The following is a 15,418-nucleotide window of genomic DNA, read 5'->3' as shown; positions in this document are numbered from 1 at the left end:
GATGGGGTGGGGGGAGTGCAAAAGGGAGACTCAGGCTACATATGAGCAACAAGAGCCGAATAGCTCCCAGGGGCAAAGGAGGATCCTGGGGCTACAGCTGGCAGGTGACACCTCTGCCCTGAACAAAGAGGAGGGAGGAGCCGAGCTGGCTTGGAATTGAGGGGGGAGAGCGGGGGCCACAGGTAGAGGCTAGGGGAAGGGAGAGCTGGAAGGCAGCCAGCCTGAGGAGGGGGAAAGCTGCATCCCAGAGGGGCCCCCCTTGGGGTCTTCTCCCCACGACGGGTTGGAAGGACTGTCTCTTCCGACAGCTGGTGCTGTCACTCCTGGGAGAAACTGGGCATCTGTGGCCTAAGAAACCTCTCCTGCTGTCAGACCCTGCAGGGTGAAGTGAGAGTCGCTCCCACCAGGGGACGGGGTGCAGGGCAGGGGGACCCCTGAACCCCATCCATCACAGCAGCATCTCCCGGGGACGGGGATGGGGAACCTGCAGCACAGGGCTGGGGGGAAAAAGGCCATGGCTCGGGGCCCACACTAACGCCTGTCTCCATTCTTCTTCCCCCGCTCCTCTCCTGTGTCCCGCACCTGCACCATCAGAAGGACTGGAAGAGAGCGCCGGCGAGGCCTCAGTGGTCCCGGAGAGCCCTCCGGGACCATCGCTCCAGGCCAGCCCCTCGGCCGAGGACCGACCGGCCCCACGGCGGGCTAGACGGCGGACCCCGCACCACCACCACCCGACGGCGACGGACCCCCCAGCTGCTGGCCATCCACCAACGGCAGCTGGAGGTCACGGAGCAGCAGCTGCAGCTGCAGGAGCGGGCGCTGGCCTGGTGCCAGGAGGCATGTGGGGCCTACATGGAGACTTTTAACCGCCTGGTGGACTACCTGGCCCCCCATGCCGTGCCGGCCGCCGCAGCGCCCGCCCTGCCTGCTCCTGCAGCCCCTCCACCAGCTGCTCCGCCCGTCGCCGTCCCGTCCGCCGTCGCCCTGCCACCCACCGCCGAGGGCCGGAGCGCTGAGGGACCCCTGGAGCCACCTGAGACTCGCTGGGCAAAATATCTTCCGGTCCGGCCCGCCCCCAGCCAGCCCCAGACAGGGCTGCGACCGCGGCGGGGCTCCCGGCCGGCCATGCCCAGTGCCGGGCTATAGGGGCGAGGGGCCCGGGACGTGGCCCCCCCCCTTGTATATAGTTTAAAGTTATTATTTGGTGCCCCCCGTTTGCCCCGTCCCCCCCATGTAAATAGTTCTCCCCTTTATCCTCCCTGGTTTTCTTTTTATTCATGAGGATACTTGCTTCTTAGTATTGTTTTATTTTTGTACATATTAGTTTGTTTCCACATGTTTGTTCTTGTTTCATATATTTACAGTTAAAAAAATAAGTTCTGAAAGAAAAAGAAGTTTAAGTTCAGCCACAAGTGCGTGCTGTCATTTGTCCAGGAAAAGTGGGAGGGGGGTGCGGTGGGGTGCTACATGGTGTGGGTGTTGGGGCAGGAGTGTGGTGGAGGAAGGGGCGGGCAGTGGGGGGCCTGGGCAGAGTTCACCCCGCGGCCTCATCATTGAAGTGGGCCCGCAGGGCCTCCCAGACCCTGGTCCCTTCGGGGTCCACCTGCCGACTGGGGGCAGCAGGTGGCTGGACGTCTGCCCTGCCGGCCTCCGCAGCCCAGCCCTGGAAAAAGGTCTCCCCCTTGCTCTCCACCAAATTGTGCAGGGCGCAGCAGGCACCCACAATCTGGGGGATGTTGTTGGGGCCCGCATCCAGGCGGGTCAGGAGACATCTCCAGTGTCCCTTCAGGAGGCCAAATGAGCGCTCCACCACCTGGCGCGCGTGGTTCAGGCGCTCATTGAAGCGCTCCTTGCTAGTGGAGAGATGGCCCGTGTACGGGTGTATGAGCCACGGCCGGAGGGTGTATGCCGCATCTGCGATGACGCAGAAGGGCATGGTGGTGTCCCCCAGAGGGATTCCCACTGGGGGATGTAGGTCCCCTCCTCCAGCCGGCGGCACAGGCCCGAGTTCCGGAAAACCCGGGCGTCGTGGGTGCTGCCAGGCCAGCCCACATAAATGTCCTGGAAACATCCCCGGCTGTCCACCAAGGCCTGGAGGACGACAGAATGGTAGCCCTTGCGATTCAGGTATTGTCCTTCACTGTGATGCGGGGCGCGGATGGGGATGTGAGTCCCATCCAGAGCCCCGAAGCAGTTGGGGAAGCCCAGGGTGGCAAAGGCCGCGATGGTGGCGTCTGGGTCCCCCAGCCTCACGAGCCTGTGCAGGAGCATGGCATTGATGGCACGCACAACCTGCAGAGAAAGCACATGGGACAGCACCAATGAGGGGTGAGCAGGGTGTGCGTGGCCCTGGCCTGCCCTGCCCTCCTCTGCCCGGGCCCCCCTCCCCTGCCCTGCCCTCCCCCCGTGGGTTCTCTTACCTCCATGAGGACAGCCCCAACGGTGGCCTTGCCGACACCAAACTGCTGTCCCACGGATCGGTAGCTGTTGGGAGTGGCCAGCTTCCAGACAGCGATGCCGACCCGTTTCTGCACTGTGAGGGCACGCCGCATGGCCGTGTCCTGGTGCCTGAGTGCGGGGGTGAGCCACTGGCACAGCTCCATAAATGTCTGCCAGCTCATCCTGAAGTTCCTGAGCCAGCGGTCGTCGTCCCACTCCCCAAGCACCAGCCGCTCCCACCAGTCGGTGCTGGTGGGGTTGCTCCACAGCCGCCGGCGTAGGCGGGGGGTGCTGCAGGGTTAGGGGTTGAGCCCTGCTGCCCTGGGGGCAGCTCCTCCTCCGGTGTAGCAAGGAGGTGCTCAGCTGCCTCCCGCATAGCATGGAGCAGGGCAAGCCCTGCTCCTGCCGGGAGGGCTGGGTGGACCTCTGGCTGCTGCTGCTGCTGCTGCTGCTGCTGGGGGTCCATGACTGCGGCGCCCGGGGTCTGTGTGCCTATGGCTCCTCAGACCGCGTGCTGTGCAGGCTGAGTGTGTCTGGGAGGGGCCCTTTAAGGGAGCGGCTAGCTGTTGCCCCGGAAGCGCTAGTCCGCCCTGTGACCCTGTCTGCACCTGTGCCTGGCATCCCTATTTCAATGTGTGCTACTTTGGCGTGTAGACATTCCCTCGCTGTGCCTATTTCGATGTTGGGCTGCGCAACGTCGAAGTTGAACATCGACGTTGCTGGCCCTGGAGGACGTGTACATGCTATTCATCGAAATTAGCTATTTCGATGTAGCGTGCACGTGTAGACATAGCCGATGAGTGATATCCTGCTTTCATTAAAGTCAATGATGAAACTCAACATGTTTAGAATGTCACTCAGTGGATGCGTCTACACGTGCACGCTACATCAAAATAGCTTATTTCGATGTAGCAACATTGAAATAGCCTATTTTGATGAATAATGTCTACACGTCCTCCAGGGCTGGCAACGTCGACGTTCAACGTTGACGTTGGGCAGCACCACATCGAAATAGGCGCTGTGAGGGAACGTCTACACGCCAAAGTAGCACACATCGAAATAAGGGTGCCAGGAACAGCTGCAGACAGGGTCACAGGGCAGACTAGCGCTTCCGGGGCAACAGCTAGCCGCTCCCTTAAAGGGCCTCTCCCAGACACACGCAGCCTGCACGGCACGTGGTCTCCAGAGCCATAGGAACGCACACCTCGAGCGACGCAGTCATGGACCCCCAGCAGCAGCAGCAGCAGCAGCCAGAGGTCCACCCAGCCGCACCTGTAGGAGCAGTGCTTGCCCTGCTCCATGCCATGCAGGAGGCAGCTGAGCACATCCTTGCCACAGAGGAGGAGCTGCCCGCAGGGGAGGAGGACGCAACCCCCAATCCTGCAGCACCCCGCCCACCCCATACGCCACCGGCTGTGGAGCTACCCCACCAGCACCGACTGGTGCGAGCGGCTGGTGCTCACAGAGTGGGACGACGACCACTGGCTCCAGAACTTTCGCATGAGCCGGCAGACATTTCTGGAGCTATGCCAGTGGCTCACCCCCGCACTGAGGCACCAGGACACCTTCATGCGGCGTGCCCTCACTGTGGAGAAGCTGGCCACTCCAGACAGCTACCGATCCATGGGCCAGCAGTTTGGCGTTGGCAAGGCCACCGTCGGGGCTGTCCTCATGGAGGTAAGAGGACCCACGGGGGGAGGGGGAGGGGGAGGCAGCCCTGGCAGGGGAGGGGAGGGGACAGGGGCTCTGGCAGGGGAGGGCCACACACACCCTGCACACCCCTCATTGGTGCTCTCCCATGTGCTTCCCCTGCAGGTCGTGTGCGCCATCAATGCCCTGCTCCTCCACAGGCTCGTGAGGCTTCAGGACCTGGATGCTGCCATCGTGGGCTTTGCCACCCTGGGCTTCCCCAATTGCTTTGGGGCTCTGGATGGGACCCACATCCCCATCCGCGCCCCGGAGCACAGTGGAGGACGCGACTTAAACTGGAAGGGCTACCATTCTGTGGTCCTCCAGGCCTTGGTGGACAGCCGGGGCCATTTCCTGGACATTTATGTGGGCTGGCCTGGCAGCACCCACAATGCCCGGGTATTCCGGAACTCGGGCCTCTGCCGCCGGCTGGAGGAGGGGACCTACATCCCCCAGTGGGAGATCCCTCTGGGGGACACCACCATGCCCCTCTGCATCATCGCAGATGCGGCATACCCCCTCCGGCCCTGGCTCATGCACCCTTACACGGGCCACCTGTCAGCCAGCCAGGAGCGCTTCAACCTGTGCCTGAACCACACGCGCCAGGTGGTGGAGCGCACATTTGGGCACCTCAAAGGGCACTGGAGGTGCCTCCTCACCCGCCTGGATGTGGGCCTCACCAACATCCCCCAGGTTGTGGGCCCATGCAGCGCCCTACACAACCTCGTGGAGAGCAAGGGGGAAGCCTTCTTTCAGGGATGGGCTGTGGAGGCTGGCAGGGCTGATGTGCAGCTACCCGCTGCCCCCAGTCACCAGGTGGACCCCGAAGGGACCCGGGTCCGGGAGGCCTTGCGGGCCCATTTCAATGAGGCCATGGGGTGAACGCTGGCAGGCCCCCCACTGCCCCCCCATCCTCCACAACACTCCCTGCCCCTATGCCCACACCACAGAGCACCCAAGAGCACATCCCCCCCACCTTTCTTGAAAAGAAATAAAACCAGACAGTTGTTTGTGAAACCAAATCTCTGTCAAGAACTCTCCTTATTATTAATCTCTTAACTAACTACTATGTACAGGCTGGATAAATATTACATATATATAACAACTCCAATAAGATGAAAGAAAAAAAGGGGAAGACAAGGAAGGGGAGAACTATGTACATGGGGGGGGCAGGTATCAGCATCCATAACAACAAAACATAACAACAGGGGTCTAATAGAAACTATTTACAAACACAAACATACAACTGAGGGGAATATATACAAAGCGGGGGGCATGTCCTGGGCCCCACACCCCCTAATGTCCAGCGCTGGGGGTGGGCGGCCGCGTCCCGCGCCTCGGCCTCAGCCCTCGCTGGGGCTGGCTGGGGGCTGGGCGGACCGGGAGATACGGCCGGCAGGTGTCAGCTGGCCCCAGGTCCCCCTTGGCGGAAGGGCCCTCAGTGGCGGGTGGCGGTGCGACGGCGGGTGGAGCGGCGGGTGGAGCAGGCAGGGCGGGCAGAGCGGCAGCCGGTGCACCATGGGGGGCCAGGTAGTCAGCTATGCGCTCGAACGTTTGCATGAAGGCCCCGCATGCCTCCTGGTGCCAGGCCAGTGCCCACTCCTGCAGCAGGAGGCGCCGCTCTTGCACCCGAAGCCACTGCTCCGCGACCTCCAGCTGCCGATGATGGATGGCCAGCAGCTGGGGGTCCGTCGCCATCCAGGAGGGCGGCTGGTTCCGCCGTTGTCCCTGCCGTGGGGCTGGTCAGTGCTCCGCCGAGGGGCTGGCCTGGAGTGATGGCCCCAGTGGGCTCTCCGGGACCACTGACACCTCACCGGTGCTCTGCGGTCCTTCCGATGGTGCAGCTGCGGAAGACGGGGGGGGAAGAAGAGGGGAGACAGCTGTTAGTGCGGGCCCCGAGCCGTGGCACTTGTCCCCCCACCCCTCTGCTGCAGGTTCCCCATCCCCGTCCCTGGAAGATGGTGCTGCTGCTGCTGATGGGTGTCCCACCCCCTCCCCCCGGGGGAGCCTAGGTTCCGCTCCCCACATCCAGAGATGTGGCATGGCACTGTTGTGCTGGGGCGGCAGGGGCTGATGCACTCCTGTGAGGGCCATGCCACTGCTGTCTTTGGGGCCATGGTCATCTGGGCATGTGGAGGACCCTGGTCATGTCTCTTGTCCCCGCCCCTCAACCCCGGGGGTGCGCACCCGGGGGGTACATACCTGACGGTCCGCTCCCACGGTTGGGGGACACCCGGTGGGCGGATGCCCAGCTGGAGCTCCTGGATGGCAGGATGATCTGGAGGCCCCAATCACTCGAGGAGGACTCCCCCTCCTCCTCCTCCGGTGCCCCGGGGGTGGGCTCCTGGGTGGGTCCCCCAGGGTGTGGGGCTTATCTCCGGGCCGGACTCCGACACCGGGGCCTGCTGGGGCTCGTCGGCCGAGGTATCAAGAGTGGCCGGAGGGGAGGAGGTGTGCCGGAGCCCAGGATGTCCCTGAGCTCCCTGTAAAAGGGGCAAGTGACGGGGGTGGCCCCAGATCAGCCGGCCGCATCCGGGGCCTGGGCGTAACCCTGCCACAGCTCCTTCACTTTACTCCGGACATGATCCGGAGTGCGGGCAGGGTGACCCCGGGCGGCCAGGCCCTCGGCCAGCCGAGCGAACGCATCCACATTCCGCCTCTTGCTCCCCATTACCTGGAGCACCTCCTCCTCACTCCAGAGCCCCAGCAGGTCCCGAAGCTCGGCCTCCATCCCGCTTCCCCGCCTGGCTGCTGGGCTCGGAGCCCTGGCTCCCCTTGGGGGGGGGTCCCTGGGGGGCGCTTGGGGGCCTGGGGGGGGTGGTCATCACGGCGGGTGGGAGTGTGCGGGCGCGGAGGAATGTGCAGGCCAGCCTCGTGGCTGTGCTGCCGCCTGCATGCTCTCTCAGCTTCCTGCACAGGAAGGCAGGGGGTGGGGACCTTTAAGGGGCCATTGCACGCGGCAACCATTGAGCTCAGGGGCTGGAGAGAGCGTCTCTCAACCCCTCAGCTGATGGCCGCCATGGCGGACCCCGCTATTTCGATGTTGCGGGACATGCAACGACTACACGTTCCCTACTTCGATGTTGAACGTCGAAGTAGGGCACTATTCCCATCCCCTCATGGGGTTAGCGACTTCGACGTCTCGCCGCCTAACGTCAATGTCAACTTCGAAATAGCGCCCAACATGTGTAGCCATGACGGGAGCTATTTCGAAGTTGGCGCCACTACTTCGAAGTAGCCGGCACTTGTAGACGTGGCCAGTGAGAGGCTAACAGAAAAGAGTGTAGCAAGAAAGGCAGCTAGTAGGACGAGCTATACTAAAGGGGACCTTCCCTATTTTTTCTTAACACGATTCTAGACATATGAGTTAGATCAATTTTGACTCTTACCTGTGATTATATGATTTAAAGTAGGCCTTATGGAGCTAAATAAGCACAAGAAAATCTGTTATACTCCAGTTTACAAATCACCTCTAAAATGTCTACACCTAGCCCTTGAGTTATGAACATAATTTGTTCAACGAAAACTGTTTGTAAGGTGAAAATCTGTAAATTGAAAATGGTGCTGGCAGCAGAGCACTGGCTACACTTGGATGCTTGGAGACCGTTGGTTCTTTGTTGTAGAGAAGCTAGTTTCCATAAATTGAAAATCTGGTATAAATTTACAAGGTTTCATGTTGCAAAAATTCATAAATTGGAAGTTTGTGAACTGAGGGATAGGTGTATTCACATACATACAAGAAATATATTTACAACTTAGAGGGTATGCAGAACTACAAAAATTATTTGGCAGCAGCAAGGAGTGACCAATGAGAGAAGAGCAAAAGACATGCAGGTTGGCTTGTTGATTACACATCATACAAGACAGTCCTAAATTGTTAGGACACAAAGAACAGAGAAAGTACTGAGGGCAGTAGGCTCAGCATAATGGGAGGAAAAAGAAACTGCAGGTCTAACTCAGACTGAACAAGCTGAAAGTGAACTGCATTAGACTAGGGGATAGTCTCCCAACTGAAGACTTGGAGGCTGCATTTTTTGGCACATAAACTACACATGATGGTGCTCTGAAAAGCCCAACTCTGCTAAATTGTTCCAAGGGGGAGGGAGGTTGGCAGTCCAGCTCTTGCCTCTTGTTGTTGCAGAAGAGACAGCAGTTTTGACCTCAAGTTCTGGTGGATCCACAAGAAGCAACAGCCCCAAAACATCTCCTCACCCCTTCAAAGAACTGCATTACCTTAGGGATTTGCCAAAGTAAACAGAAGTTCATTAGATGTATACCATTTCTCAATTAGGCATAGCTCTCAGATGCTTCCCTGACAGGGCTGACTTTTCCCTCTAGGAATCAGGTGCTAACCATAGTCCTGTTCTAGGCTTCAGCTTTGCTTATTATACGGCCTGTGCTCCTCTCCAGCCAACCTACACCTGATCAGGATCTCCCCTCTATAGTCTCACCCTTCTGGCCCAACATCAACTACAGGTGTGTTCAGTGGTTTCACAGGAACACATTAACTTTTTTAGGTCTCTGTTGGGCCTGTGAGGTGAGTCCGTGGGCAGACGACAAGAAGATGATGTAGTAGACAAGGTAAGGAAAAAAGAGCAGACAGATGGAGAGATGAGAATCAGTGAAGGTTATGTTGAGTGCTAAATCGCAATTGGCTTTATTTTTTCAATACCACAGTAAAGATTTCTAAGCTGTTTGTTAAACATATATGACTTCATAAAATTTCCACATTTCTACTCATTGACTACAGCTACATGAGAAGCCTCTGTCGAAAGAAGTCACTCTTGGAAAGGATTTCCTGGCAAAACTTCTGTCAACAAATTGCATTTACACATAAAAGCAGATTGAAAGAGGAATCATCTCTGTTGACAGAGCAGCCAGACTGCCTGGCCTTCTCGTGACAGAACTGCTGAGGGAAGCTCTGACAACAGGGCTGCCCAGTGAACAGGAAGGCTTGTCCGGCCACAGAAGGGCCTCGGAGTGCCTACACAGCTGGCTTGTTGACAGAACACTAGCAAGAGAGGAGTTATAACTGAACGGGAGAGGTATAACACTGCTGGCAGATGTGCTGGGGTTTGCCGACAAACTCTCGACAAAGTGCATGTTGCATGTAGATGTTCTGCATTTTTTCTCAACAGAAGCCCAGTTGTGCCAGGAAAAGCTACTCATTTACATGAGGCCATTAAGGTTTTTTTTGTTTTGTTTTTTTGTTTTTTAGATAAAATGGAGCTGGATGCTTAAAAATGTAGAAAAGACTCATGCATTGGACACATCCACCGTTCTTACCTCAGGCCAATTTATTCCTTCATCATAACATCTTTCTTCTTAATGAATGAAAGCCGAGTCCATCTGGACTGCCAGAGCTTGCACAGTGGTAGGCAGGCACTAGAAAGCATAATGTTTTTTAAAAGGTTGTTGCAGTAAAAGAAACAGATGATTCCTAAGTCAACGTGTTACAGGATTTTTGCATTAAAGTTACAGGGCCCAAAGCTCATTATTAGTAGCACTTTCACTCTGTCAGGCCCAATGAGTTTCAGGCACATCAGAATTTTTCAAAGTTACCTAGATATTGGCCCTTTGAGTAATGCCTGTCCTCATAGGCATTGCAGAAGTGCTTTATATGCTTGGCAAATGACTTTTAACCAAAGACGTGATCACGGGGCCTACCTCCATGCACAGAAATGACCCTATGTATATGGAATCCCCAGCCACATTTAAAGGAAAGGACTCAGCTATTTGCGCAGCAGCATGTGCCATGATGCTTGAAATGGGAGGCTACATTGCACAGTAAGGGGGCATGTTGTAAGGAGACCAGTGGGTACTAGCTGGGTGAGTCAGAGTGCTGTAAATCATGGCAATCCCTGTCCCCTTTAGTCCTGTGGCAATTAAGTAAATGTGTTAATATAGGTTAGCATATATCATCCTTTCAAGGTAGTGGGGACCCCACCCCCAAGGGTGATAGCTTTGTGAGGGTGATTCAAGTACCGCTATGCTGCAAACTGAGAGGAGTTGCGCACGCATGCGCACACACACACACACACACGCACACACACTGAAGCTTTAAGGTCGTGCATCTGCCCTCTAGTGGGATAACGAGACACTCTTTGTGAGGAGCTCTGCCTGTGGAATGCCTTCTCATTAGGTTATGTTCTGGGGGCGGGGATGAGCTGGATTATTTACAGATGAATGACATTGGTGTGCCTTTCAACACATTCTCACTAACCCTTATCCAGCTAATCAATTACAGCTTTATAATTTCAGTTATCACTGTTCTCCACTAGCTTCAAATTGCTGTATTGTAGTTAGTCTTGGCTTAAAAATATTGTTCTTAACATGTAATTAAACCAAACTGTTGCATCCCTGAGCTTCTCTGAAGCATTGCCATGAATTGCAGGCTTCCTGCTAAACATGCTTCAAACATTAATATTTGCAAACGAGCCCCCAAATCCCTTCAAGAGCACACACCCCACTCAACATCTATGTTTTTGTGCACAGAATAAAACTGTGGTTAGCTCTGACTATTGGTGCCTTTGCTAAATTATAGTTATGTACTTTTGTTGCTATATTTCCCATAGGGGAAGCATACTGAAGACAAAAATATGTGTTTTCTGGCAGTTGTTATCTTAGGAATCTAGCCTCCAGAGCCTCTTTTTGACTGATTCAGACTGAATTTAACTTATCGGTTGCATGGGGGTTAAGTCAGCACGGAAGTTGGTCAAATGGCTCCCGTTAAAGCATTTAATTATATCTTTCTATTTTTTCCAGCATCTTGATGTTCTAAGGGTTCAGGACTTTAATCATCAACATCAGTGATTGTTTAGCTCTGGACCAAACTGTAAGTGGAAAATATTACATTTTTCTGCTTAGTATAAAATAGAAGTTGTTTCTTCAGCTTAATCTAAACATTTATTTGTATAATAGTCATATATGAAGACCAAAACTTGGGCCTTAGTTAGCTGTGAAGTTTTTCAATGTAATGTGGAATCCCTTTGTTTTCACGACAAATATATGACCTATCTTTTCATAATACTCATCGAGTGCATCCATCTAGTGTTACTTATCGGTTACCTGGCATATTCAAAGCGGCTCTTTTTCATAAGTGGAAATCCATGTGGCCTAGCTGTTGATTCAGTAGGGCTGAGTCTACATGGAGGGGTATTGCCTGCAACTTTATGCTAATGCACAGTCTTGCAATTGCAAATGGCCACTCAGTAACATAATCACACAGCTAATTAGAATAGCTTCATGAGAGCTCAGTGTTAACATAAGCTGCTGCCAGTAGAAGCATGTCTACATGGCCTGTTTACTGAGGACAGCAGCTTCTGCTGGCAGCGAAGTCTTGCACAGTTATGCTAATTAGCAGTGCAATTATGCTAATGATCAGCCATATGCAATTGTGAGCCTGGTCATTAGCATGAAGCTGCCAATAATACCCCTCTGTGTGGACCCAGCCTACTTGAATGCCTTTGTTAGACAGCACAGGTGAAATACTGATTATTTGTAAGTCTGTGGCAGAACTCTCATTGACTTCAATAAGGCCAGAAGAGTTTCATCCCATTTTTTTTAGCATTCTGACGCCAGCCTTTCTGGATACGCTCCCTACTTTTAGGTTTCATTATGGTGCAGTTGCTATTGACCATAAGGCAACCCCTTCAAGTTCTTTACCAATGTTTGCAGTGTAACCTCTAATAAAAGAGCCTTTTTATTCATGCACAGTGTGTATCTACTTGGGAGGCAGCACAGAGTAACTAAATCTGAAATAACTGTGCCAGTCAATTTCGCTGTATAGGCAAGGTCTGCAAAAAGAAGTTGTAATACACAAGGTTGTGTGAGTGTTTGTCTGGTATGACCCATAGCTCCTCAGGTTGACAGTTTTCATGCACATTGTTATCTCATTTGGTAGGTGCTCAGAGGATGAAGACATTTACAGAACCTTTTTTTGTTATCATTATTATTTTGATGATACTTAAATGCAGTGGGGTTTTTAAAGGAGTTCATCAACTTAAAAAATATACTTCTGGCTGAAAATGAAAAAAAAAGTGTTTTAAAAACAGCCCCTAAGGTTATTATAACTAAAAGAGGGAAAAATCTATCTATGTTAAGTTTGACAACAGTGCATTTGACTGTGCTCTGGCTATAATTGATCTCACTGTTTCACCTACATTGCTGGTCACTCGGTACGTCTATACAGCAGCCTTATTGTGAAATTAGCTATTCTGGGAGAGCTAGTTTGGAATAGTTCATATCAAAGTAATGCAGCTACACATAAAAATGTACTTCAAACTAGCACTTAGCTAAGCTGAGAACAAGAAGTCCTGTGGCACCTTATAGACTAACAGCTATTTTGGAGCATAAGCTTTTGTGGGCAAAGACCCGCTTCGTCAGCTGCAACATGCATCTGATGAAGCAGGGTCTTTGCCCATGAAAGCTTATGCTCCAAAATATCTGTTACACTATAAGGTGCCACAGGACTTCTTGTTCTCAAAGATACAGACTAACACGGCTACCTCTCTGATACTTAGCTAAGTTGTGTGTTTGTTCCTCTACCCACACAGAGTCTATTTTGAAATAGAGCTAGTGGACACACGAGGAGTGTCTACACATGCCCTCTCCTTTTGGTGGGGGCATGTTAATGAGGCAGGTTGGAAGATTTTAATGAGGTGCTGACATGAATAGGCAGCATCTCATTAGCATAATGGAAGCCACACACTATTTGAATGTGCTGCTTTCAGAACACGTGCCACCTGTGTGGATAGAGGCTTTTCAAAAGGACCCCTCTGACTTTGAAAGTCCCTTCTTCCTAAAGCCAAGCAGAAAGAAGGGACTTTTGAAGTTGGGGGGTGTCCTTTCAAGAGGCCCCCAGCTACACAGGTGGCGTGCGTTCCGAAAGCAGCGCTTTCAAATTGCGCATGGCCACCATTACGTAGATGAGGTACTGCATATTCATGTGAGCACCTCATTAGCATCTTTAGAACTGCCTCTTTAACAGCCCCCTGTGAAAGAACGGGGCACGTGTAGACCCAGCGTGTCTTTAAAACACCTATTTTGAAACAGCTATTTTAAAATAGGTGCTATGCTTCGGAGAATGAGTTTTCTCAATTTCGAAATAAGCCAAGTGCTATTACAAAAATCAGCTCAAAATAGAAGTTGTGTTGTGCAGATGCTAGGTTAGTTATTTTGAAATAACAGCTGTTATCCATATACATGGGCATAGAGAATCCAGGAGCTGCTGTTGGACCAGAAACTAACTTTACCTTATTTTAATTGCCTAGATTTCAAATTGGTGATGTCCCTTTAAACATTTATCAGGATTCCTGGATATTTGTCTGGGCCAATATTGCTCACAATAAAATGTTGCAAGACTGTTATTGGTAAGTGAAGCTCTAGCTAACCTTATCATTGAAATATCATAATACGTTCCAGGAGAAGAACTTGTCTTGCAGAAGAAACAAACAAACAAACAAGAAAACCCCAACAGGCTTTGCTGGTATGCAAAGCAGGTAAAGAAAGGACTCTTCACCAGTTTTGTCAAGACCTGGCACAGAGCTTATTGGGAAGCGGGGGTGGTGTAGCCTTTTTCTGATTGTTTAAAATGTGCACTTTGATCCGTCATCCTTCAGAACTAGTTAGAGTCAGAAAGTATTTCAAAGCCTTCAAACTGTCATACCCCCCAGAACAAGTTTCCTTTCAAACCCAAGCAAGGATAAGTTGTTTGTTCCAGCAAAATGCAGTAGTTTTTATTATTATTAATTATTATTATTATTATTATTATTATTATTATTAGTGCAAGGAGGTGAACCTTTGCACAAACTTTATTTCATACTTTATAAGTGAAAGCAATGTTAAAGGCCAAATCAGAATACACACATATGTGCCATATGTGTGTGTGCGTGTGTGTGTGAGAGAGAGAGCGAGAGAGAGAGTGAGTAACATTTCTGACCGTTGGTACAACATTATCAGAATCAAGAGGAAAATTTAAGGCTTTCCCACCAAAGCTGGTGAGTTACATTCCAATCAAACCAGTAAACAAGCAGGCACATAACTGGCACACTGATGGACAATTATTAGGCTTGGGTGCAATCATTTTAGCTAGCTAATGGAAATGGAAATGTTAGATGGTTTGTTTGCAACTGCCATAGTTCCAAAAGCTAAAGGTAACCTGAAACACATGCTGTGGTCCCAATGTCTCTCTTTTGGCCTTTGTTTTACTTATTACATTTGAATTTACTGGTCATTCTTGGCTTTTAAAAGTATATTCAGAATAGGCCAAGCATGTCTGCGATGCACTTTCATGTTATGTCCTGTGGGTATCTCCTAACTCTAGCTTCCACTCTTCTCTCTTGCCCACAATTTGTTTTTCAGTTTTTGTACCGATGGTTCATGTTTTCCTTAAAAAGCTTAGTGAAATAGCAGTGCAACCAGTACAACAGTTTATGTCTGCATCTTCCTGAATGAACTGTGGTTGGCTGAGGCAAGGGGCACATTTTACATATAAAATGGAGTAAGTGAGGCAGGGACACCAGGCAGGCCTCTAGTGGTATTCTTTGCTATGTTTCTGAAGCTGTTGAGACAAACGGTATGCAGTATCACTCTATGCACAAGTGCATCCTTTTCTAATTCACAGGCTTCTCGTTCCCATTCTTATCCTGCCCTAGGCTCTTAACTCTTCTCATTATAAAACAAAGACTACAGGACAGCTTTCTTTGTTTTGTGAGGACACAGACTAACACGGCTCCTCCTCTGACACTATTGTCATTGTTGCCCACACAAATGACATCCTCCCCTCCACTAACTCAGCTTACCAACCAATACTCAGTTTTTATAGTTTGCTTTTCCACCCAGGAACTGGGGGTTGCCTCTTTCTTCACTATGGCCCAGAATGTGACAGAACAAAGGAGCAGGTAAAACTTCCTTTCTGTTCACTCACAAAGGATAGCGGCATGCGGCCAGAGCCAGCTACTTCCTTACTAGTCATATTACTGTTTAGCTTTGGTCTCTCGCCCGCTCTCTGATAACATGCCTGAAGACGTGAGAGAGTGATGTGGTGAGACTGGCCAAAAGACAGGAGCCACCTAATCCATGCTGGCATTCATGTGATGCTACAAGCAGCAGCTTAAGCTGCTCAGAGTCACGAACCCCTTGTTAAACCCAGGCCTGAGACAATGTAACCACCCACCCTCCACCCCGACACCCACTCTGGGAACAGCATAATGAAGGACCCTTCAAAAATGACGCAGTTTTGCTGGGAATAATGTACGCTGCCCTCCCACGCCTGTCCCTGGTGTAGTAT

The sequence above is a fragment of the Carettochelys insculpta genome, chromosome 16, assembly GCF_033958435.1.
Source record: "Carettochelys insculpta isolate YL-2023 chromosome 16, ASM3395843v1, whole genome shotgun sequence".
Classification (NCBI taxonomy): domain Eukaryota; kingdom Metazoa; phylum Chordata; order Testudines; family Carettochelyidae; genus Carettochelys; species Carettochelys insculpta.
This window is presented reverse-complemented; position numbering follows the sequence as displayed.